This window comes from Chlorocebus sabaeus, chromosome 8 (assembly GCF_047675955.1).
Source record: "Chlorocebus sabaeus isolate Y175 chromosome 8, mChlSab1.0.hap1, whole genome shotgun sequence".
Lineage (NCBI taxonomy): Eukaryota > Metazoa > Chordata > Mammalia > Primates > Cercopithecidae > Chlorocebus > Chlorocebus sabaeus.
Genome location: NC_132911.1, coordinates 80830708 through 80854204, shown reverse-complemented (window position 1 = coordinate 80854204; position 23497 = coordinate 80830708).

Here is a 23497-nt window from a genome sequence, read left to right as displayed (position 1 = left end):
CTTCCTAATACTACTTGGTGCCATTAAGCACTCCCTGAAAGTTGAACATGCACTTGAATTTAGTAGGGTATCATTTATTTTTAGTTTGTTGTGTTCTGTTCAGCTACCACTAAAGTAAGTCACCTGAATGCTCTCTCTTTAACCTTATTGTATGTACGTTTTAATATATGCTTGGAAAATTTCCCTGAGCCACTCATCTAGACCGTCATGAAATTTGGAAAATGTGGTAAAAGATTGCAGTTTTTTCCGAGGTACTTTGGTGAATGTAACTGTCTAAAAGTCTTAGATCTGAACTTAGGACAGGGAGGTCTAGTTTCTGCCCTGCTATTGAGGAACTGCACCACCTTGCCTCGAGTTTAAGTTCTGCCCCATCTCTACTTCTGGCTGTGTGAATGGGACTGAAGGAGTCCCTAAACTTCTCAAGGAAGAAGCTACTACTCTATGTAACAATTTTCAGTCCATTGTGATTTCTCTTTCTTACCAGTTTCTTTACTGGCAAGGTTATCACTGGGCACTTCTCCTCACCAAATTCAATGATGGTTTGTCGATTCTCATCCTGCTGAATTTTTAAATATCACTCAGGATGATTGACCACTCTCTCTTTGAAACTCTGCCTGCCCGTAGCTTCTTATTCTCATTATAAAATTGGCAGTAGCATATTTTTCTTCTTCACGGGATCCTTTCTTCTTTCTGCCCTTTAAATGTGAGTGTTACGATAGTCGAGTTCTGAGCCCACTGTTCACCTCATTTTCACAGTTTGTGAGCCACCTATTCTCGTGGTTTCATTTTTCAGCCAAAGGTTTATAAGTCCCAAACTTTTATCTCAAGCTTGGACCTGGATTTAGACCATTTTCTAAATTCCTGCTGGTTGGCCCCACCTGGAATTCCTACTGGCAACCCTACCTTAACAAGTCCATAAGAAACTTCTTCATCTTTTAATGGACTCTTACTAGAATAATCTATGTCTACTTTGATACCACAGTCACCCAAAGTAGACTTCTGGAAAGATTTTTGACCCCTTCTTAATGTCCCACATTTAATCTGTTTTTATATCTTGCCAGTTTTGCCTCTAACATATTTCAAATTTGTCTTTTTTTCTCATGCCTACTTTGCTGCCTAGGTGGGTCTCCTCATAGACTCCTAGGCATCTTAACTGACACATTGTTAAATGAAAGAATGAATGGATGGGTGGATGAGATCTCTTAAATCCTTGTATACAATTCTGTACTTTACTTTCCCTATTTGTAAATAAGGAAGTTGAGAATGTTCTGTCATATAACCCTGCCATTTTTCATTGTTTCTAAATCTTATCCATCAATGTACCCTTAATTAACAAGTATAGAACATTAGCTCTCCAGTCATAAAATTATAATCAAAAGCTTGATTTAGACAAGCGATATTTGAGAAGTTTTAATAAGTCATGTGTTTTTCATCTGCTCCAAATGTCATCATTGGATCAAGTTAGAAAGTTTAAAAAGCAGAAAATTATATATGGCACCCCAAAATCTTGCCTTAAGATTTGTTTTAATATTACGCCCTTCTCCCTCAATGAAGGTTAAATTTTGCTACATCCAATCACAAATTGCACATATTGGTGATAACATTAAATTATACAGTTAACATTGAGCTAAATGTTAGATTTCTACCTGAGATAGATATATATATATATATAGTGCTGGGAAAACTATGTTTCCCCTAAAGGTCTGCTCCTTCTTCTAAATAAAGAGAAGAAAACATTAAGGACAAATTTGAGGCAGAACATACCAATTATTTTGGCTTCTACAGTTGGCAGACTTGTGTCCTCTTTTATAATTCCGTTTTTATTTTACTATTTTATTATTTTTTATTGTTAAGTGCCTTAAGTAAACACCTGGCAAAAAAGCAATGGGTAGCAGATTCTCAAATGAAAATTTTACTACTGAAGATAATACTATAGGGTTCTTTTAGTTTTTACCTATTTTTATTTTGTAGAGACAAGGCTGCATTATGTTGCCCAGGCTGGAGCGCAGGCTATTCACAGGCGCCATGATAGTGCGGTGCAGCTTTGAACCCCAGCAGCCCAGCCGTCCCACTGACGCTACCTCCAGAGTAGCTGGGACTACAACTGCACACCTCCACACTCGGGTTCTTCTTCTTCTATGTGGCTAAAGGAGTATATGAGACAACATCGATGTAGTTTGTAGGAGCTGGGAGAGAAAGCTGCCTTTTTAGTTCCCCAAAAAACTTTTCTTTAGTTCAGGTGTTCAAAAATGCCATTTTTTGATGACAAAAGTAATACTCTATAAATGTTAAATAACAAAAATTGAATATTAAAGTATTTGTAAATCACATATATTATACTACCCGGCAATGATTTTTGTTGATAATGGTGGTTTTTTGAGATGGAGCTTCTCTCTGTTGCCCAGGCTGGAGTGCAGTGGTGCGATCTTGACTCACTGCAACCTCAACCTCCCAGGTTCAAGTGATTCACCTGCCTCAGCCTCCCAAGTATCTGGGATTACAGATGCGCACCACCATGCCCAGCTAATTTTGTATTTCAGTAGAGATGGGGTTTCACCATGTTGGTAGGCTGGTCTCTAACTCCTGACCTCAGGTGATCCATCTGCCTCAGCCTCCAAAATTGCAGGCAATTATTTTTATTTTCATTTTATGTCCATCTTTGAATATATATATATATATATATGCGTGTGTGTGTATATATATATGTATATATATTTATATATATAACAGTATACTATTTTTTACATATTTTATTTTTTTAGAGACAATGAGACAAGGTTGCGTATGTATTATATGTATAACGCATATAATATTTTAATGAATAAAACCACATGAACTTGCACAAATTGCTTATGTTTTATGCCAGTATTTTTATATTTTAAATATATTTGGATCATACAATTTTAAAGAGTAAATAATATTCTGTTTTGTGATTTTTTAACCAGTTATTTATATTTATCATTGTACTGAATAAAAAGCAGATGGATTTAGAAGATTAAGTTTTTTAAAGATACAATGTATCACCAACCCTTTAGAAACAAAGAAAATAATAGTATACAGAAATAGAAAGAAATAAGTCTTAACCGGATCATTTAGAAATAAAACTGAAAGAATTAGTACCCAGTATGGTGGTGACATTGCAACAAGTAACTTCTTTCTGTTAACTGATTAAATCTTATTGTAAAATATTCTTTTTTCAAAGAGAAAGACTATAGAGCTGTAAATAAATATCTTTCTAATATTACAAGGCCACCATAGGCATTTTCTCTCATTAAAATGAATGAACCCTTTATTCAAAATACATTACCATACTTTCTAACCATACTTAAGTCAAGAGATGAGACTCAAATAAATCTGATAAATCTGATTCAAAAAGCTCTTCAGTTGAAGGAATCTCCTACTGCGAACTAATCTTTAAACCAGGCATATGTGATAAATCTGGAAGGTACGTTCACCATTAGAGGCAGGTAGAGAGGAGTTCTTTCCTACACTATAGTTATAGCTGGTGCTCAGTGGGCAGAATAAATATTTGGTTTTATGCCCCATTACTCCTACATAGTGATATCCCCACATCCTTTACTGCCTCTGATAACCTTTCCAGAAGAATTTTCAAAAATGGGTTTGGGGTGAGACAGAAACTTTGAAAGTAATCTCTAGAAATCCTAGCCTTTGGTTAATATGTGTGTGTGTGTGTGTGTGTGCGCGCGCGCGCATGTGTGTATGTGTGTGTGTGTATACCAGAAGCAGCCACAGATGAAATGCATGAAGAATTTTATGAGGCCCCATCTTTTCAAAGTCTGACAATTTATTTCCCTTGGGAAAACAGAGGAAGAAAAAATGTTCTACTGTGAAGATATCACAAATCATTATTTTACTCTGCCATATGTAAACTCTTGCTGTAATCATACCTCACGTTGCCAGATTAGAGAAAAACAAAATCAGATGTAAAATTCTTTATTCTCAGAATTGAAGTGTAAGTAGCGCGAATTCTGTGTTCACACCAAGTAATCTCTTACTTTGGATCTGGAATGCTAATACTAATATCATCTAGAAGTTAGTTAAGTAACACGTAAAAACCCAAGGGCTCCCATACGAGTGCTCTGTTTGCTTTCAGGTTTTTAATATAAGGTAGTAGAAGATATGATTTCATTACTAAATTTCAATACAAAGTTACAGCAGAAGGAGTTTATAATTGGGCAGATCTAATGTCTTTGAATTTTAGAAATAGGATCAAATGTTAGAGCTATTCACATTTTGCTTTAGAACTTTTTCTTAGACTAAATTTTGAGGAACTTCTTTGCTTTACAAAGTATGGTCTTTCGGATGTACCCAGAATTTGACACCCTTTTTCCCAACTTCTGAACCCAGAGTCGCTGTGTCTCGATGGGCAGATTGTGAACTTCAAACTCTATAAGAAGCTATTCACACTCACACAGACCAAAGTGCTTGCTATCTTCAGACAAGCACATCCTAAAGAGAAGGAAAAAAGGAAGGACAGAGCTAGGCATGCCTAGTTGTTCCAGATCCACCAGCCAGAGAAGTTCCTTCATCCTTCAGAAGGAGTAAATGAGGGGGTGGAGAGAGAGGCCTGAAGTGTTACGTTAATGATGCCTCACCACAGAGAAACACAAAGTGAAGGGCAAAAGAGGTTGTCCCTCAGCATCCCCACCCTGTGAAAATTATTTTTCATGAAAAATTTTAAAGACTACCATATTCAATCAATAATGGAGGAAAGTTAAAGGCAAAGATGAAAATATCAACTGATGTAAATGAGTTTTGTATTCTGTTAACAATGAACTCTTTCAAGGAAGTGAACAGAACTTTCTCTGGCCATTTTTATAAGAAAAAATGTAAAAATTAGTTCTTAATATGATTATTAATATATAATATGTTGATATGATTATATTTATGTCCGGAGAAGAATAGTGACTCCAAGAGGAATGATATAGAGTAAAAGTCTCTCTTTTTTATGGTGAAAATTATGAAACTTATCAGGAAACATGGCCCCAACTTTGATGCTCAGTAATAATAGTTCTATTACCCCGCACACTCAATGTATTTCCTCTTCTCTATTATTTACATTTTGAAATCTTATCCATGTAAATAAACAGTTTCTAGAAGTCCATAACAGCATTAGAGGAAAAGGGCTAAAAAGATTTTTACCAACTTTAGAAAGTGTACTTGTTATGGTCTGATGTAAAAATTATACTCTGTGTAATGAAACTTACCTTGGCGGGGGGTGGGTCATTGGGGGTGAATTATAAAAGCCAAGACAGTCATTCTTGGAATATAATGATGTGGCCAAGGGATGATTTTAGGTATAGATTCTCAAGCAAAAGCCACACGGACAGACACTTGGTATTGCAGGAACTAATGGGACATATAGCGGCTTCTCACATGGGCAACTCTAGAGAGCATGTTCCAGCGTGAGAAAAGCAGGGATTTATTATTAAATTTGGTTAAATTTGATCCTATTTAAGGCAGCCTGAAATAACTTTTAGAAAGAGGCAAAACATGAGTGAACTAAGTAACCATTTTTAACTTGTCCTAACAGACCTAGTATTAGTGATAAGTTAAGAGATAGATTTTTCAGCATAAGTTTCAAACTCGTCAGGTACATGAAGCCCATTGCCTCCTCTTCCATACTAAGAATGGAGAAATTTGCTCCAAGTATTTTTCTTCCTTAGGCTACAATGACATGCCCACCTGACTTGGAGTCCTGGTCAGAGGACTGACCTCTTTTTATAACATTGCATTCATTCATCCATTTTTTCCCTCACTTTACTCTGGGAATCAGACATACCTGAGTTCTATTTCTGACTCTTCTACTTAATAACTGTGTGACCTTAGTCAAGTTTCTTGCCTTCTCTGAGAACAATGAGTATCTCCCTGACTGGGCTCTTGGGAGGATTTCATGAGATATTTCACATAAAGCATAAAAGCTTTACTTGGAACACAGTGAGCATCAATTTGGATATGTTATTAGGTTCATGAATATTAACCACACTACTAAACCTTGTGGATTCAAAGATTATTAATAAGTTGTTCTTTCTCCTAGGGATAGCAGAGAGGCAAGTGGCTAATCATAATGTTATGTGAATAAGTTTAAGGTAATGGCTAGCTTGTTAGCTTTGAGATCATCAGCCTGTCTGGTTTACTGTTTAATTCCCAGAATTTAGAGCAGTGACTGGTCATCATTATGCAAAAAAAATACTCAATAAGCACTTTTTAAACAAATTCATGAATGAAGTAATGCCTGAATTATTGAATAAATGAATTATATAGAGATGTATCTGTTGCTATGAATACACTAATAAAGGATCAGTTAATTCTTCAGGACAAGTAGGAATGAGGCATAGATTTATGCTTGCTAATTGCAGGTAGCAGAAAGGGTAAAGTTTTTTGTTTGTTTGTTAAGGTTGTGGGCTTGGGTTGGGGAGAAAATTTTCTGATGTTGACCTTTACACTCACATGGAAAATTTCCAGGCTGTGCAATTAGGGTAAGATATTTGAATTTGAAGATATAATAGGATCAAAAGTTCAAGGCTAAGAACACAAAGGGCATTTTTAAGGGCTAGATGGAGCGTGGGCACACAGGGCAAAGACAGGAAAAGGGAAGAAGAAGCGCAGAGGCTGATCTGAAACATACATAAAGCGCTGCTGTGAATTCTAAGGCATTTGGGCTTCATCCTGTAAGCAATAGGGAACCATTGACAGTTTCTAAGGAAGGGAGACACAGCTTAGGTTCTGACAGTGCTTTTGTGTATAAAAGTTTCTGACTTCTACCTCGGAGCTCTGCCCCCCACAAATTCCGTATCATAAATGAAAAGGCTGTCATTTATGCTGTCTGTATAAGTCCTGCCCCAGGCATTTGTACATGAGGTGTTTTTCCATTTTATCTTGTAACATCTAATGCCATCAGCTTTGAAGCAAACATCCCTCCTTTCAAGTTGCTTCATATGCTTAATTCTGTGGTTACCTGATAAAGTGCCTAATGTTGTAAAGTTTAGAGCTTATTTCTTAACACTATAGGTAAATCAAAAAGAAGAATGATCATAGCTTTGGATTGGAGTTCATCAAGGAAAGGTTTCTCCAAGAGTCAAGGCTTAGGTGCTGAATATAATGCAGTGAATTCATTTTACACATGATATTAAGTGGGAAAAATAAGTATTTGAGGAGAAAATCCAATTTAAAGACTTCAGAGATCTGGTATCTCTTAAAATAGTGCTAGCTACAATACACTCTCTCACTGAAGAAATATTTATTTGCCTCATGAATCTTGGACCTGTGAGGGAAAATGGCAGTTGCTGAAATATAATTTAGGACTACAGGAAAAAAGTGAATTGATGAAGAAAAGTTGAAAGTCAAGAGGTTTTTACATAGAGATTTTGGGCAAAAAAACCAACAACAAAAAAAAAACAAAACCAAGTCAAATGTACATGATTTTAGACTAATTGCTCATGTTGGCAAACAGGAGTACAAACGTATGCTTCAGAATTTTAGAAGTAAAACCCGATCCTGTGTTTAATACGCAAAGTCCCCTTGGCCTTAACACATCCTTCCTACATCCCCACTTAGAGGACAAGAGAGTTCAAGCTGTTTATGGTAGGAATGTCTACCTTTGGGCTTTTTAAACCAGGTTCAAACCAATCACAATCTCTTTCTTAGGTCTTAAAATAAGATCAAACAGTGCAAAATTCCCTTACCAGTGTTTAAGCCCAGTTGCCTCTGTCCAGATGACTCCTATAATCCAGCCAGGCAGAACACCTCACCCTGCTGTTCCTGCTGATTTTCTGCGTGTCCTTTGATTGTAAGTAATTATCTCCAGCTGTCCCCGTGCCCTGGCCTCCTTTAACTCCTCAATGTCTGGCCTCAGAGACTGCCACACTGGAGGAAACTTAGGGTCCTGAGTATATCTCTGTACAAAGTGGTGGAGCACTGACCATAAAAAGTACGTATATTTTGGTATCTAGATGAGGCTATGCCCAGAGACTCTTCCCCAGGCTCTTGAAGTACTTTGAATGTACAAAGTCAAGAGCAAGAAAGAAAACTCCCAAGGAAGCCTTCCCAAATTTTAATTCAATATTCTTTCCCTGCTTATAATGTGGACTGAATCTACCTTCCATTGTGTTAATATTCAAGACAAAACAAAACAGAACAAAAACACCTAAAGGAATTTTTTATTTCCTTGATATTTCCCCTTTATTCTTTTTTAAATGATCATCCATACTTTGTGAAGTGTTATTTGAGGTTGAAATATAGTCTCTCATCTTTGCATTAGATTTTGCGTTGAAAAGCAAAAAGCAGTATAAAACTTTTATTAGAACAAATGCGTAGGTCTGCGGGCATATATATTTATGTAGAAGTGAAGTGTAAAATCTAATCTTTTAGGATTTTTACACTTGACATTATTTGCCCTAGTTAACAGATACTGTATTTTGCAACTTAAAATTTAAGAAATTTGAAGGAATTCTTGAGTTCAATAGGCATTAATTGTGATAACAATTATTTCCACAAAATAAAATTATCAAATATATCTCTCATTAGATTGCAGTATTTGGCTAAAGTTCTTCACTACAAATCTCCAAAAATTAAGGGTCAGAGAGCTTTGGGAGAAGCCTTGAGTCAAGACGTATGACAAACATATTGGCTGTCCCGTTGCTCTTTCTCCTGGATAGAAACTTATGGCAGGAAGAGGTAAAGACATTCTTGAGATTAATAATAAATCCAGATTACTTAATATGTAGTAGAGTGTATTAGTCAGGGCTCTCCAGAGAAACAGAGCCAATAGAATACATAGAGATATATAGGAAAAGATTTAGTATGAGAGATTGGCTTACCTGGTGATGGAGGCTGAGGAGTCCTGTGATCTTCCATCTGCATGGTGGAAGCCCAGGAAAGCTGGTGGTGTAGTTTCTGGCTAAGCTGAAAGACCTGAAAACCAGGGGGCCAATGATACAAGTCCCAATCCACGTCTGAAGCCCCAAAAACCAGGAGTGCCAATATCCAAGAGCAGAAGATGGGTGTCCCACCTCAAGAAGATAGAGCAAATTTGCCTTCCTCTGACTTTTTGTTCTAATCAGGCTCTCAGTGAATTAAACGATGCCTACCCACATTTGTGCGTACAATATTCTTGTCTCCGTCTATTGATTCAAGGAGACACCCTCACAGACACACCCAGAAGCAATGCTTTACCAGATATCTGGATATCTTTTAGCCTCATCAAATTGACATATAAAATTAACCATCACAACAATCAACAACAGCAACTTAAGCATCTAACAGTATAAAATTAATTAAATAAATAATGGTTCACTTTTTAAGTTGTCATATGACATTGTTAATAAACATCAACATGTAGAAGTATATTCAATGACATAGAAGGGTAATGGCAGCATTATGAAAAAGTCTTATTATAAAAAGTATGCAGTATGAGTCCAATGTTATCAATTGTCTGTATCAAGGTTACTAGCCTAGATATTAAAGATATTGGTTCTATTGTCACCCAGCTTGAGTGTGAGTGGCCCCCACCATTGAAGCTGGTTACCTTCAGAAAACTGGCTAATCACCCCAGGACTTCAGTTCTTCATTGGTAAATGGATATAAGAATAATACTTATCCTCGGCCGGGCGCGGTGGCTCAAGCCTGTAATCCCAGCACTTTGGGAGGCCGAGACGGGCGGATCACGAGGTCAGGAGATCGAGACCATCCTGGCTAACATGGTGAAACCCCATCTCTACTAAAAAAAATACAAAAAACTAGCCGGGCGAGGTGGCGGACGCCTGTGGTCCCAGCTACTTGGGAGGCTGAGGCAGGAGAATGGCGTAAACCCGGGAGGCGGAGCTTGCAGTGAGCTGAGATCCGGCCACTGCACTCCAGCCTGGGCGACAGAGCGAGACTCCGTCTCAAAAAAAAAAAAAAAAAAAAAAAAAAAAAAATACTTATCCTCTATTGTATTTGTCAGGGCCAAGTGGTTTAATCTGTGTGAAACACTTAGAAAAATAACACTGACTCATTAAAGGACTCAATAAAGCCTAGCTATTATTTCTATTAATAGTACTATCTGTAATTATATGTAGTTTACATATAAAAATATAAGGGCTAAAGGTAGTACTTTTTCTTCTTAGTGTGTTTCTGTGTTTTTAAAATTGTCCACATTAAGGCTATATTTATCCTGAAATCACAGATACACACACACACACACACACACAATCAACCAACAATAAATATCTTTTGTAAGGAAGAAAACCTGAATATGAATTATGATTCATCTCTTTGAGCTCAGTTCTCTCACTTTCAGCAAAGCATTTTCCCTTTCAGCTTCTGTCTCCTCATCCATAAAACAAGACTAGTTAAAAACGACTTCACAGGATTGTTGTGAACTAAGATGAGTATCTATGTCTTTTTAGTTACAGTTTCTTAAGCGGTTTCTATGTTCTGTGCACTGAGTTAAATGCTTTAAATACATTTCCCATTTAATCCTCACTAAAATAGGGGAAAACACACAGAACAGCTCTTATCCTTATTTTCAAATAAGGATTGAAATGTTCCATAAACATTTCAATAAAAGTAATTTGTCTGAGTGTACACTGAAATGAGAGATAGGCCTGGGCATAAACCTTTATTTTCGTTAAGACATTTTACTAAGTTTGTTCTTTCTTGCACACTGGAAAATTTCCATTTGACTCTGCAGTTAATTTTAAAGTAATGGAATATGGTTTCCAGATACAAAACAATAATTCTTCTGTAATGTACTTTTTCTCAACAGTATAAGTTACAGAAATATGTTCCTACTGCATATCAAAGGGAATCTGTTCGTTCAAAGTTCCCACAGTCAACACAACCCATCATACAGTAATAGCTCTTCATCTGCCCTCTGTGGACAATATGATTTCGCTGTGCAGGTCAACTTGTTATCCCTAGATGGAGGATGAATGTGTGTATGAGGTGAGTGTGTTAATATTCTGGACACTTTCTCTGGAAATGAATTTGCCTTTCCTACACACAAATCTTCTGCCAAAACTACCATCCATGGACTTACAGAATGCTTTATTCTCCATCATGTTGTTTCACACGGCATTGTTCTTGATCAAGGAGCTCACTTCATAGCAGATGAAGTGGGGCAATGGGCCCTTGGTCACGAAATTCACCGGTCTTGTCATGTACCCCATCATTTTGTTAAGCAGCTGACTTGATAGAATGGTAGAAAGGCCTTTAAAGACCCAGTTATAGCACACGCTAGGTGGTAACACCTTGTATCACAGAAAGCTGTATATGCTGTAAATCAATGTCCAATATAAGCTACTATTTCTCCCCCAGCCAGCATCCACCAGCCAGAAATCAAGGGGTAGAAATGGGAACGTCACCAATCACTATTACCTTTAGTAATTCACTAGCAAAATATTTGCTTCCTGTCCTCACACCCTTATGTTAGGCTGGTATCTTAGTCTGTTCAAGTTGCTAAAACAAAATACCATAAACTGACTTATAAACGACATACATTTATTTCTCTTGGTTTAGGAGGCTGGGAAGTCCAAAATCAAGGTGTGGGCATATTTGGTGTCTGGTGAGGGCCTGATTTCTGCTTCATAAATGACATCTTCTCACTGGAAGGGGTGAGAAATGTCTCTGAGGTCTCTTTAATAATAACACTAATCAAAGCCCTCATTACCTGATCATCTCTCAAAGGCCCTACCTCCAAATACCCTCACATTGGGAATTCAATGTCGCCATATGAATATGCATAATACAAACATTCAGTCCATAGGAGCTGGTCTAGAGAACCTAGAATGTTTCCACTGGAAGACACAACGATGACTATATAAACTGGAAGTTAAGACTACCACCTGGCCACTTTGGGCTCCTCATGCTTCTAAATCAACAGGTCAAGAAGGGAGATGCTGGCTGGAGTGATTGATCCTGATTACTAACAGGAATTGAGCTGCTACTATACAATGGGAATAAAGAATACAGGAGATCTCTCAGGGTATGTCTTTATACTGCCATGCCATGTGATTAAAGTGAGTAGACAACAGTACCAATGCAACTTAGATAAGACTAGTAAGATCCTTCAGAATGGAATGTTTGGGTCACCCTACCAGGTAAAGGACCACCACCAGCTGGGTTGTTTGCTAAGGGCACAGAAAATATGGAATAAGTCATAGGTGAAGGCAGTTATAAATACAAGTACGACCACATAATGAATTGCAGAATTGATTAATTGTTCTGAGTATTTATTCCTTATTTTGTTATGAACTTTTACTTGCGCTTGTGTGTGTATATATACCTACACATATGTATATGTCAAATATCTTTGTTTTCTTCTCTATTATCTTATTATCATATAACATAAAATCCATACATAATAGTTAATTTTACACCACATTTTAAATGTTATAAGATATCGAGGAGAAGAGCAAATATCACCCAAGGATTTTGCATCCTCTCCTGGAAAAAGGGTTAGTGTTCTTGGCTACACGCAGGATAGTTATTTTATATTAGGTAGAAGTATGACCTTGTTATTGTCTTTATTTGAAGATTAGGTATGCTTTAAGGAGGTGTAACCCCAAGTTGACAAGGGGTAGACTGTGATGGTTAATTTTATGTGTCAACTTGACTAGGCTATAGTACCCAGTTATTTATTCAAACACTAATCTAAGTGTTCTGACAAGTCAGTTCGTAGTGTGATTAATATCTATAATTTGTTGACATTAAGTAAAGGAGATTACACTCAATAATGTGGGTGGGGCCTCAGTCAATCAATTGAAGGCCTTACTAGCAAAAACTGAGTTTTCCCAAGCAAAAAGACAATCTGCCTCAAGATTGCAGCATTAACTCCTGCCTGAGTTTCCGTCTGCCTGCCCTACAGATTTCAGATTTTCCAGCACTGTTAAATGCATAAACCAATTCATTAAAATAGTAATAATAATGTATATGATAATATATATTTTACAATATATATGTACACACACACATGCACACATAAACAGATATATATATAAACCTGTGTATATAAACATATAGAAACAATAGGACTATATTATATAATCTCCTATTGTTTCTGTTTCTGTGGTTGATATAGTGGGATATTTTATTCCATATATTTCTATATATAAGTATAACAGGGCATCCTGAGAATTAATCCTTTTGTTTCTTATTTGCTGATATCTCTGAAGTTAAAATTCATACTCAGGACAGAAGATTTTTATATTTTTAGAAGGAGCCACTTTTGTAAACCATTTTCATCATATGTAGGACAAGTCCTCACCTATGTTTACTGAACAAAGCTGTTCGGATTTCCTAGAATAGTTTTCTAAAATACTTGTCTCATATTGAGGTATTAATTATTCTATTTTAATGATGCAAAGAGTTTTCTTTAGTGTCAAGAGTATCTTAGCCAATAGCGTTATAATATGAACTACATTGTGGCTACTTTTCTGGGTTCAGGGTCTAAGAAAGAGATTCCAATGTAAAAGAAAAAGCAGGCCGCTGTAGTGTAGGTGCTAAGATGGAAGAGAGTAAATCTAGCTGTCTTGAAAGGGCATGGCCAGTGTATGTAAGGAACAATTATATAAATATATAACATACCTATAGCACATATATAACATATATACATATATAACATATAACATATAGACATATATATATTTGTTATATATAACATAGATGGAAAATTCAATTCAGGAGAGATAATAAAAATACAATGGATCAGGCTTATGAGATGCAGCTATTCTTCTGAGATACAGAGGAGCACAGTGAGGCCAATAAAGAAGCACCTAGTACAGTTGATAGTATCTGAGGCGCAGACATCTTGCAAAGTGAAGCATCTTGTGAAATATAATTGCCCCTTTGTATGAACCTATTTTATAGGTGTCTGACTCACTATATAGAGCATGACAAATGTAATTTTTGGAAAAGCTGTCTTTAATATTAAGAAGATTCATCTTTCCTGACTTGCACTTCACAAAGAAATCTTTGGAGTTCATATTATATTTCACATATTGCTCCCATTATTGAAAAACTATAACCAGTAGTCCCAACATATTTATGTATGAGTCCCCAATAATAAGGGTAATAGGCAAGGCCATGTGATAACCTCGTGTCAGTTACTAAGGGCAGATGGAAGTCATTACTACAAGTTCCCGGGTTTCCTATGTCTTGTGGATAGAGTAGATTTTCTCTGGTCTTTATTAGGAATGGATTTCTTTAATTTACATTGCCTGAGAAATTGTATTTTAAAAGGTTATATTTATGTATCTGGAGGAGGTCTTATAAAACACGAAGATTAACTGCAGGGTTAATGAGGAGACTTACAGTGGCTCAGAAAGGCCACATGGTATCACAGAGAAAAGTCTTAAAGGGAAGTCAAGGTTTATTCCCAAGGCCTACATCTGATTTATTGTGTCTCCTTGGACAAGTCACTTAACTTACCATCATCTCTATTTCCAGCTGTAATAATATTCCTACCTCATATCTCAGAGGAGTATTGCAAAAATTTTTAACAAACACAGACTGGAATTTTATTACTGCTGGGGAATAGCTTTTGGCACCTCTGAAGATAGGGTCAGAAAAAAAAAAACCCGTTAAATATAGATATGATTGTGATGATGGCATTACATATCACATCTCATTTCGCTTCTTAGATTTCAAAAAAAATTTAAGTAAAATTAGATCATGCTGTTTTTTTAGAGAATACTCATAATTAACTCAACTTCAAAATTTTCATTCAGAAAACAAGAAGCAAACCCTTCTGAGAGTTTTTCCCAATCACTATTCACAGAAGCGTTTTTACAGAAACACTAGAGGTTTTATTAACTTATATTTAGGATGTGTGATAATAACAACTAAAAAAAGTAGTTCTATTTATACTATTCCTCCAGTCTCCTAGAATTAAAGCACAGCATATAATTCCTTCAGTAGGTGTTACCTTTGGCATTCTATATAAAAATGTGTTGAAATTCTGAAGTGTTATGTAAGTGTTGATTATTAGTAGCAGTATACCATGAGAGAAAATTTAAAAGGCAGGATTGAAGGTATTTTTCACTTTCTCTTTTGCTCACATTCAGAATTTCATGAACACATAAGGTTTTTACTTTTCCTTTCATAATTATTTTCTTTCAAGTAAAGACTAAATGGGTGTCTTAGTGTTATTAACACAGGTGTTGTAAGTAATAGAGAAGAATATATGTGTATGTGTGTATTCAATGATTATACATATCAAATATTAAAAATTATATGTAACATCCTACTTCATGGGTGAACTTTGAAGGTATTAAGCTAAATGAAAGAAGCCAGATGCAAAAAGCCATGTATGGTATGATTCCATTTAAATAAAATTCCCAGAATAAGTAAATCTGCACATACAGAAAATAGATAGTGGGTGCCAGGAATTGAGGGGAGGGAAAGAAGGAGTGACTGCTAATGAATACAGAGTTTCCTTTTAGGGTGATAAAAATATTCTGGAATTAGACAGTGATGATATTCACATATTTTGTGAATATACTAAAAACCAATGAATTGTGTGCTTTAAAATAATCAATTTTATGGTATCTGAATTATATCTCAAATAACATTACCTACAGAGAGAAATGGATAGAAAAAAACATTTATTTAATTTTAGGTCTGCTAAATCTGGCAATGTCAAGGTAATATATTTTCAGTCTTTTAAACATGATAATGATATATTTTATGTTTAATGTTGCATAAATTGTTTTATCATTTCTAAATACATGTGGTGAGGAACCAATATCTTTTAGAATTAATATTGTCATACTTGAATTTTCCTACTGAAAGGCACTCTTGCCTTGTCCTGTAAGATTTTTTATCTCTTATAATGATTTAAAATCAGAAGAGCCAGGTTTCAGTTCTCTTCTCCAGGAAATATGTCTTGTGCTATAGAATTGAACAGACACAGTCTAAAACCTCATGTGTGTGATTTAGGATAAGACAGAAAGAGCTACACATTCACCAAACCCAGTGTAACAGCCTGGGTCCAGCCAGCCAGAAGGAAAAAAACACTTGGTAATCTGAAGAGGGGGAGTTTGTTATAAAGAATTATTAAAGTATGATAGAAGAGTAACTATGAAGATGTAAAGATAACTCTAGCTAAAGGGTACCCTAGGGCTGAGACAATGTACAAAGAAGGACAACTTGAATCCCCAAGCCTGGGTTGCAGAACACCAGAACTCAGCAGAGAAATGAGGTTGGAGCCAACTGAATGGTGGAGAAGTTATCTGGCTTGCCCAGGTTGGAGCTGGTTCACAGTCACAGGCATACAGGAAGTGACACTCCAGGATGCAGGTGAGCTGAGGCCGATAGTTGTGTGTTCAGAAAGTGCAGGTGTTCCAGTCAGTGTGAGGCCTGGAGTGTGTGGTGTCCACACCAGAAGGGATGCTGGGGGTGGTTCACAGTCTGATGCTCAGGCTGCAAGGTTGTTAAGGGACTGTACAATGTAGGCATGCAGCTGGGACGCTTCACTGCTGGGTGTCACCATGCACAAGCACCACAAGACTATACAGCAGGAGCAAGAGAAAACAAAACTCATCACACCAGACCAGGAAGAGAAGCCCCCTTTCGACTGCGGTGTTCTTCCAGCAACTCCTATTGACAAAACTTCCCACTGAGCTCACTGTGCAGAAGAAATATTTAGAGTCTAGTGCAATGTTGCAGAGCAGGCACTGAAGTATCAAGGTGGCAGTGAGAGGTAGTAAGCTAATAAACTAGTGAACTTAGTTCCCTTTCCTTCCTAAACCTGTAGCTTGACCATATTTAGCAGCACCCCTTGCAGTTAAGTGGGTGTTACTGAGATAAGTTCTAGCCCAGGAGGTAGACGCAGAGGTAATCTGATATACTTTTAGAGCTTGCCCCTACAAACTATGTCGGTCCCTAAAACACCTGCCTGCAAAACTGGAAATGAAGAATTCTAAATCCCCAGGGGATGGCAGATCCACAAGGTGGAAATATTCTTGAAATATTCTAGATCTCTGACTTGTTTTTTGAGAAGAGACCCCAGAAGAGTCACCTGATCAGGCCTGTTGATGCTGAGGATGTTGCATGAATTAAAAATAGATCTTTACAGTGGTCAGTCGTTGGAATATTGCAGTTGTTTGTAACCATAGTTAGTCTTTTTTGACTAATCTGAGTAATAAGGAAATGGGCATCTTTTGGACTAATGGGTATCTTGAAATTGGTTGCTACCGTAACAATAACGTAAAATATGTGGCATTGACTTAGTTGTGAAACAGTGGGCAACAGAGCATGAGATATCAGAAGCTGATAATCTGATACCCCTTATTAGTCAATGGCAAAATATTTGGTGAACTGTGTCTGCAATAATTTGAAAGGCAGACCTTCCTAATGAGCTTCTGTTTCTGGTAGAAGTGGTTGAGAAAAAAGTTTTAGAATGTGTTGGTTTATTGATTGCCTTTAGTAAAATATTTCAGGAAAGATTTCAGCTCAGAAAGAAAGTGATTGATTTACAAGCAACAACACAAAAAAGGGGAAAGAGTTTAGAAATCTGGGGCTTTACAAGGTTGGAAAACCTGAAAGTTTCTAGACCTCAAACAGTAATGTATAGGGCAATGGTTTTGAGAAACAAAGACCTATTAATACTCAAATAACAGATTAATTATCTTCTGTGTAAGTTTGTTTTTTCAAATTGCTTCAAGGTAGCCACCATTAAGTTCAGGAAGAGAGAAAAAGAGAGAGAGAGAGAGAAGGGGTGAAGGAGAGGGAGAAACAAGAACAGGGCTAGAACGCAGAGAAATAAGGCTTGCTTGAAAATTATACGTAGGAAAAACTTTGGATATGACCAAATACTATGAACTGATTAGAAGCAAACAGACCAGAAAACGGTCAAAGAAACAGGCTGACAAAGTGGTGCATCCCCCAAGGAGAATATATATCCCAATCTCCTCTTCTGATGTGACCATAGAATATGGCCGCAAGGCTGAGCTTCGTTGAGGGTAGAATCAGAGGTCATGAAGAACAATGGACAAGGGAATTTCTCCCAGAGGACAGATTGGGAGCTCATTGCTCTTATACCAGGGTGAAAGCTCTTCACGATGTCAATCAAGCAGGATTTCAGAATTGCTACAGACCAGCCACTGTGGTGGTATCCATACTTCCATTTTCCAAATGGGTCACTGTGGCCATCTCATCCATGCTTCTCCTTTGCATACTGGTATTGCAATGCGGAGATAGGTAATTTATCTCTGTATTTTATGTGTCACTGGATCACACGGATCTACACCTCAACCTGACAGGGAGGACTCACCCCTCAAAAACCCTAGACTTTGAGTGGACTGCAGCAACTGGATGTGGCTTCATGTTATCTCCAAGCAGGAGGGAAGATAAGTGTTTTCCAAGTGCGAGAGAAAGGATGAATTAGGTATCGGATGACCAGAAGGCAGATGTTAGCAGACTTTAGAACCAAATTCTGTTTCTTGTTTTACTTGTGCAGAAAATGGAAGTGGTGAAATGTTACCTTTCTGAGTTTGGGTTAGTAGGATGTGGGTGGAAGGACTGCTTTATAGCCCTGTGCTTGTTTCTCCCCCTCCTTCACCTCTTCTCCCTCTCTTACATTCACTTCCACTTCTAGATCTGTCCTTTGCTCTCCTTTGACCTCTCCTAGCAGCTCAAAGCAAAGGACTCTCTGATCCTAAGAGACAATGGAGCCATAAGATGAAAAAAGTTTTCAGTTCCCCACTGGGAAAATAATTGCCCAGAAAAACCACTGGACCCAGAGCTCTCATGTAGAACGATTGCGTGAGTGAGTACACTTTATTTTGATGTAACCCAAAGAAGGGGAATTAGGAATCAGAGAAAGAAGGAAAAACAACAACAAAACAAGGCAAGGGATGAAGACGTATTTCTATATCAAGTTGTTGCTACCTGAGCAGACACTTGAGCTTAAAGCACAGTTTAGTTTAGAGAGGCCAGGCCAGGCCAGGCCAGGCCTATTATCCAAACTAGAATTCTATTCCAGGTGTCAGAGATGCTACTCATAATTACCCCAGAAAAACATATATCTATATATATATCACATTAATTGTGGGAAAACTGGATGTGTGAACATACTTACAGTTCCGTGCAGGTTTTTGTTTTTGTTTTGGTTTAGAGATGGGGTCTCGCTCCATTGCCTAGCCTGGAAGGCAACAGTGCAATCAAGAGAGTCATTGCAACCTCCGCCTCCCAAGCTCAAGGAAGACTCTCACTTCAGCCTCTTAAGGAACTACAAGTATGCACCACGATGCCCAAATTAGTTTTTTAAATTATTATTATTATTTGTAGAGATGGGGTTTTGCCATGTTACCCAGGCTGGTGTGCAGTTTTAAGATCAAATAGATAAAGTTAAATTGGTAGAAACTCCTTCTAAATGGAAAAGAGACCAAATTCTTGTTACAGTTATGATCCCAGTGAATAATTTTAAATCAATCAATGAATAAAAATCCCTTTAGTTATATCCTTAAGAGATTTCCAAGTATCCATTTCTTAAGGAGGAACTTTGGTGTGCCTATAGCCACCTCTAAACTCCGGGCATTTCTTCCAAATCCTGTTCACAGTGTGTTGTTAGGACACAAATCCAGATTTCCTCTGCCACCCCTACAAGAGAGACCTTTCTCTCTCCCCCTCTGCAATATACATCTCCACACAGCAAGCACCAACGTCCTCGTGGCAGGGAGCAATTCATTTTCATGTTGACCTCATGAAGAGATGCCTGCAGTGAGCCTGCAGCTGAGTGCAAAGTGCAGATTAGGAAGGAAAGTCCCTGTTCCCTTGATGCATTAACACATTCTCCATTAAGTTGCTCTACTGGGGGGCAATCCTGGGGCTGGGAGAGCTTTCCTGCTCTAGGGCTCTTATCTCCTGGGGCCATTTTCGGAGGTTGGCCAGCCCAGCAAAACTCCATTTTCAGTTTCTTCCTACATGTGTCTTCTGACATTGGCTGCCCCTGATCCCTTTCCCAGTCCCCACCCCCACCGCAGCATCAATTTAGAAACTGAATGTTAAAAATAAATTGAATAGACATTTTTTGCATAATTAGATTCTTAGCTGTGCATTGTATAAATTGTCATTTAAAAGACTAAACATAAATTCAAATTTCCATTATGAATATTAATGTCGGAAAGAACATCAGGAGATTGTGTGACCCAGTTCTTCTCTTTTGGTAAGAAGGAAAGTTATAACCATCAAGGAGGCCTAAAGCACCTGAGGACAGAGGCGTGACCAGCCTTCATGTCAAACCACAGTACAGATCTCCCACCAGATCTCAGAAAGCCCTGATAATCAGTACTATGAATTGTTCATGAAAATGAATTAATATACATAAAGTCTTGAGAGTAATGGGTATTTATAGGAAGCAGTATGTATTAGCTTTGATTTTTACTATTCTTAATAGTGATGGACTATTACATTAATAAACAATATTCACTGGTTTTATAATAATTAGTATATATTAGTCATCTATACACACTGTAGTTAATATTTTAGAAACATATACTAAATCATTATTAATATATAAATTAGTATATATTATAAATGTGGCAAGTTTCATGTTAAAAAAAGAGAGAAAAGTAGAGAGAGAGAAAGAAAGAGAAAGAATCTTAGATCTGTGTGTTAGTGTATGGGGGAGGAGAGTGGTTCAGAGGGGAAACAGAGGAGCTGAAGGTGGCCATGAAAACTGGATAAGTGACTCAAGTTTGGAAGGCTTTCCACTATTTTGTAGCAATGATTAGATTTGTTCCATTTTATCCCACATTACCTCAGTACCTGTAGATAGGAATTACACCAAGGCAAAATTTGTTCTCTGCTTTGGGAAGTGTGAGAGAATAGTGGTTAAGATACGGTCTCTGGAATCTCTCTGCCTGAGTCCAAATCCAGGTTCAGTGACTCCTTCACTCTGGGACCTTGAGCACATCACTTAATATCTCCATAGCTCACTCTCCTTATCTGTATAATGGCATAATAATATTGCCTTCTTGGTAGACTTTTTGGGAGGATTAAATTAGTTCATATGAGTTAATGTATTAATGTAAAACACTTAGGACATAGCGATCACTTGTGTAAGTTTTATAAACACTAAAGGGAATGTTTAAGGCAATGAAAGTTGTTTCTAAAAATGGCATAGGGTATCTAAGGAGGTGGTGAGTTCAATACCCACTGTGGGGCTCACATGTATATTCCTTACAACCCTGGGAATATTATATGTAGCCAGATAATATATTTAAATACCAATCCGTTTTTTCCTGCCAATATTTCACTCTTAGCTCCCAACCCCAACACCCTCAAACTACTTTGTAATTTCTGCTCCCCTGGGACAACTTTACTTAGGGATATTCTCTATTTCAGGGTATGTCAAAAGCAGAAGGAAGGGATAGAAGCGAACCCCTTCCTGGGTTTTGTGGTTCCATAGCTTAGGACTTGAAGGGAATAAAAAAGATTCAGGGTACAGAAGAAACTCAAAAAAAGATACAAACCTCTAGGCCTGGGACAAGGCCAGGATGCTCTAGGATAAGTGAAGAGAAGGGAAGTCCACAAATAGGATCCTGTGTTTCCCCTCTAGCAAAGTTCCAAGACGGGGCAGGAACCCCTAGATAGACTTGAGAGTTTGAAAGCAGAGATGCGCTTTGGTATAAGGCATACTTGAAGGCCTTCCTGCATTCCCTGGAGTAACAGTGGCAGGAGGCAGAAGAGCCTTGGATGAGAATGAGGCAACCTGCTTGGACTGAAAAGGAAAGGCCAAAGAGAGGGGCTCCCTCGGCAGATATCATGGAGAGTAGACACCAAGCATTCAATGTCTCCTTTCCACAACGTGTACCGTGTAAGTCCCCCAGAATTTAGACATAACCAAAGGAACAGGAGGAATCCAAAATTGACAGTAAGGCCAGCTTCATGGGTGTGTGACCTATGCAGTCACATAGGACTCTGTTCTTCAGAAGAGTCCAGTGCTCGGTTTAATGCTCTGCTTTTGCCATCTACAATTTTAAATAATTTTTTAACAAGGGGCTTGCTTTCCATTTTGCATTGGGCCCTGAAATTTATGTATTCATTCCTGCTTGACTTCTATTAGCTTTTCTTAATCCCAGTAGAAAGAGGAATTCAAATAGAAATTAAGTTGATTAGAGAAAAGTAAAGTTATATTTCTGTATATCTGAGTTTGCAGGTTGATTTCTGTACTAATACATGGAGCCAAGACCAGATGAGTAAAGTGAAACAAGTTCAGATCATGCAAATGAGTAGTGAGATTTGACTTGGATGCAGAGGGTGTGTTGGGTAGGGTAAAGATAACATTACAGAACGTGGTTGGAGGTGTGAGGGTGGTCCATCTTGAAGACCTCTACAATGGAGAATATCAAGACAGTCTGGCATATTTGGAATTACTTGAGGCCCTGAAATACACAGCCATGTTTGAAGCCTCCATATATAATACTGAAACTAGCCTTGTAACAAGAGAACACTTTAAAATGGAGAAGACAGCTAAGGGGCAGTACTTTGATCCCAGATAAACCTGACACTCAATCCTACCTCTGTTGCATCAGCTGGAGAGCATCAAATTTTCATTTCTCATTTACAGAAGGGGAAAGGCTCATATCACTTACTTTTGTGGGTTTCAGTGAGGATAAAATGGAAAGATGTCCATATAGAGTTGAGTAGAGTAGGGACTCCCAAGCTCACTGTATAAAACTCATAGAGAACTATTTACAAGTGAAGTTATCCTTTTCTTGAGTTTGAATATCTACTATATGACAGGCTCCATCTTTAAAGACCATGCCTAGAATATTTTGTTGTTCAATAAATGGATATATAGTGAACACACATTGCAGGAAAATGAGCCAGTGTGGGCACAAGGCTCTGGGAATCCAGTCAAGTCCGGTGGGAGTGGGGCTTGGGCCTCTAACAGTACTGGTTCAACCAGTAACTAGCTTATTGGTTCACTCTTGAAAAGAGCAAAATAAAAATCCCATGGAACTATACTATTGTTTCTGTGATAGGTAGGTAGGCTAACTTTACCAAGTTCATTGCTACTTTTGATCTGCTAAAACATGTGCATTTGGTTCACTAGAGAAATAATACTTTTCTCTGATACCACCATGGGGCTTTGCTTTCTCCCTTTAATGGCATTTGAACAAGGCCCTTCTGGTCCTACAATAAATATTGTACAGGAATACTTTTATACATGAGGAAATATATCTTTTACCACGACAATCCAGGCTTTTCTAGGTTAAAAAAAAAAAAAAAAGTCAGGTTAACATTCAGTTTTTCAATGCAGACAAGTGATCACTAGGGAGGGAACGAAGATCAGAAAGTTCATTTTAACAGGGACCTGAACTTGGCCTCAAACTTAAAACATGGTCTCAGAGGTACAAGGGTAGTGTGTTAAATGTTTTGCCTTTTGAATATTTGATTTCAGCACAGAAGCTACAATCTAGCCTTATCCTAATGGTTTTCTGTCACTGCTGCCAAAAGGAAAAGAGTTGTGACCTGCCTAACACAATGA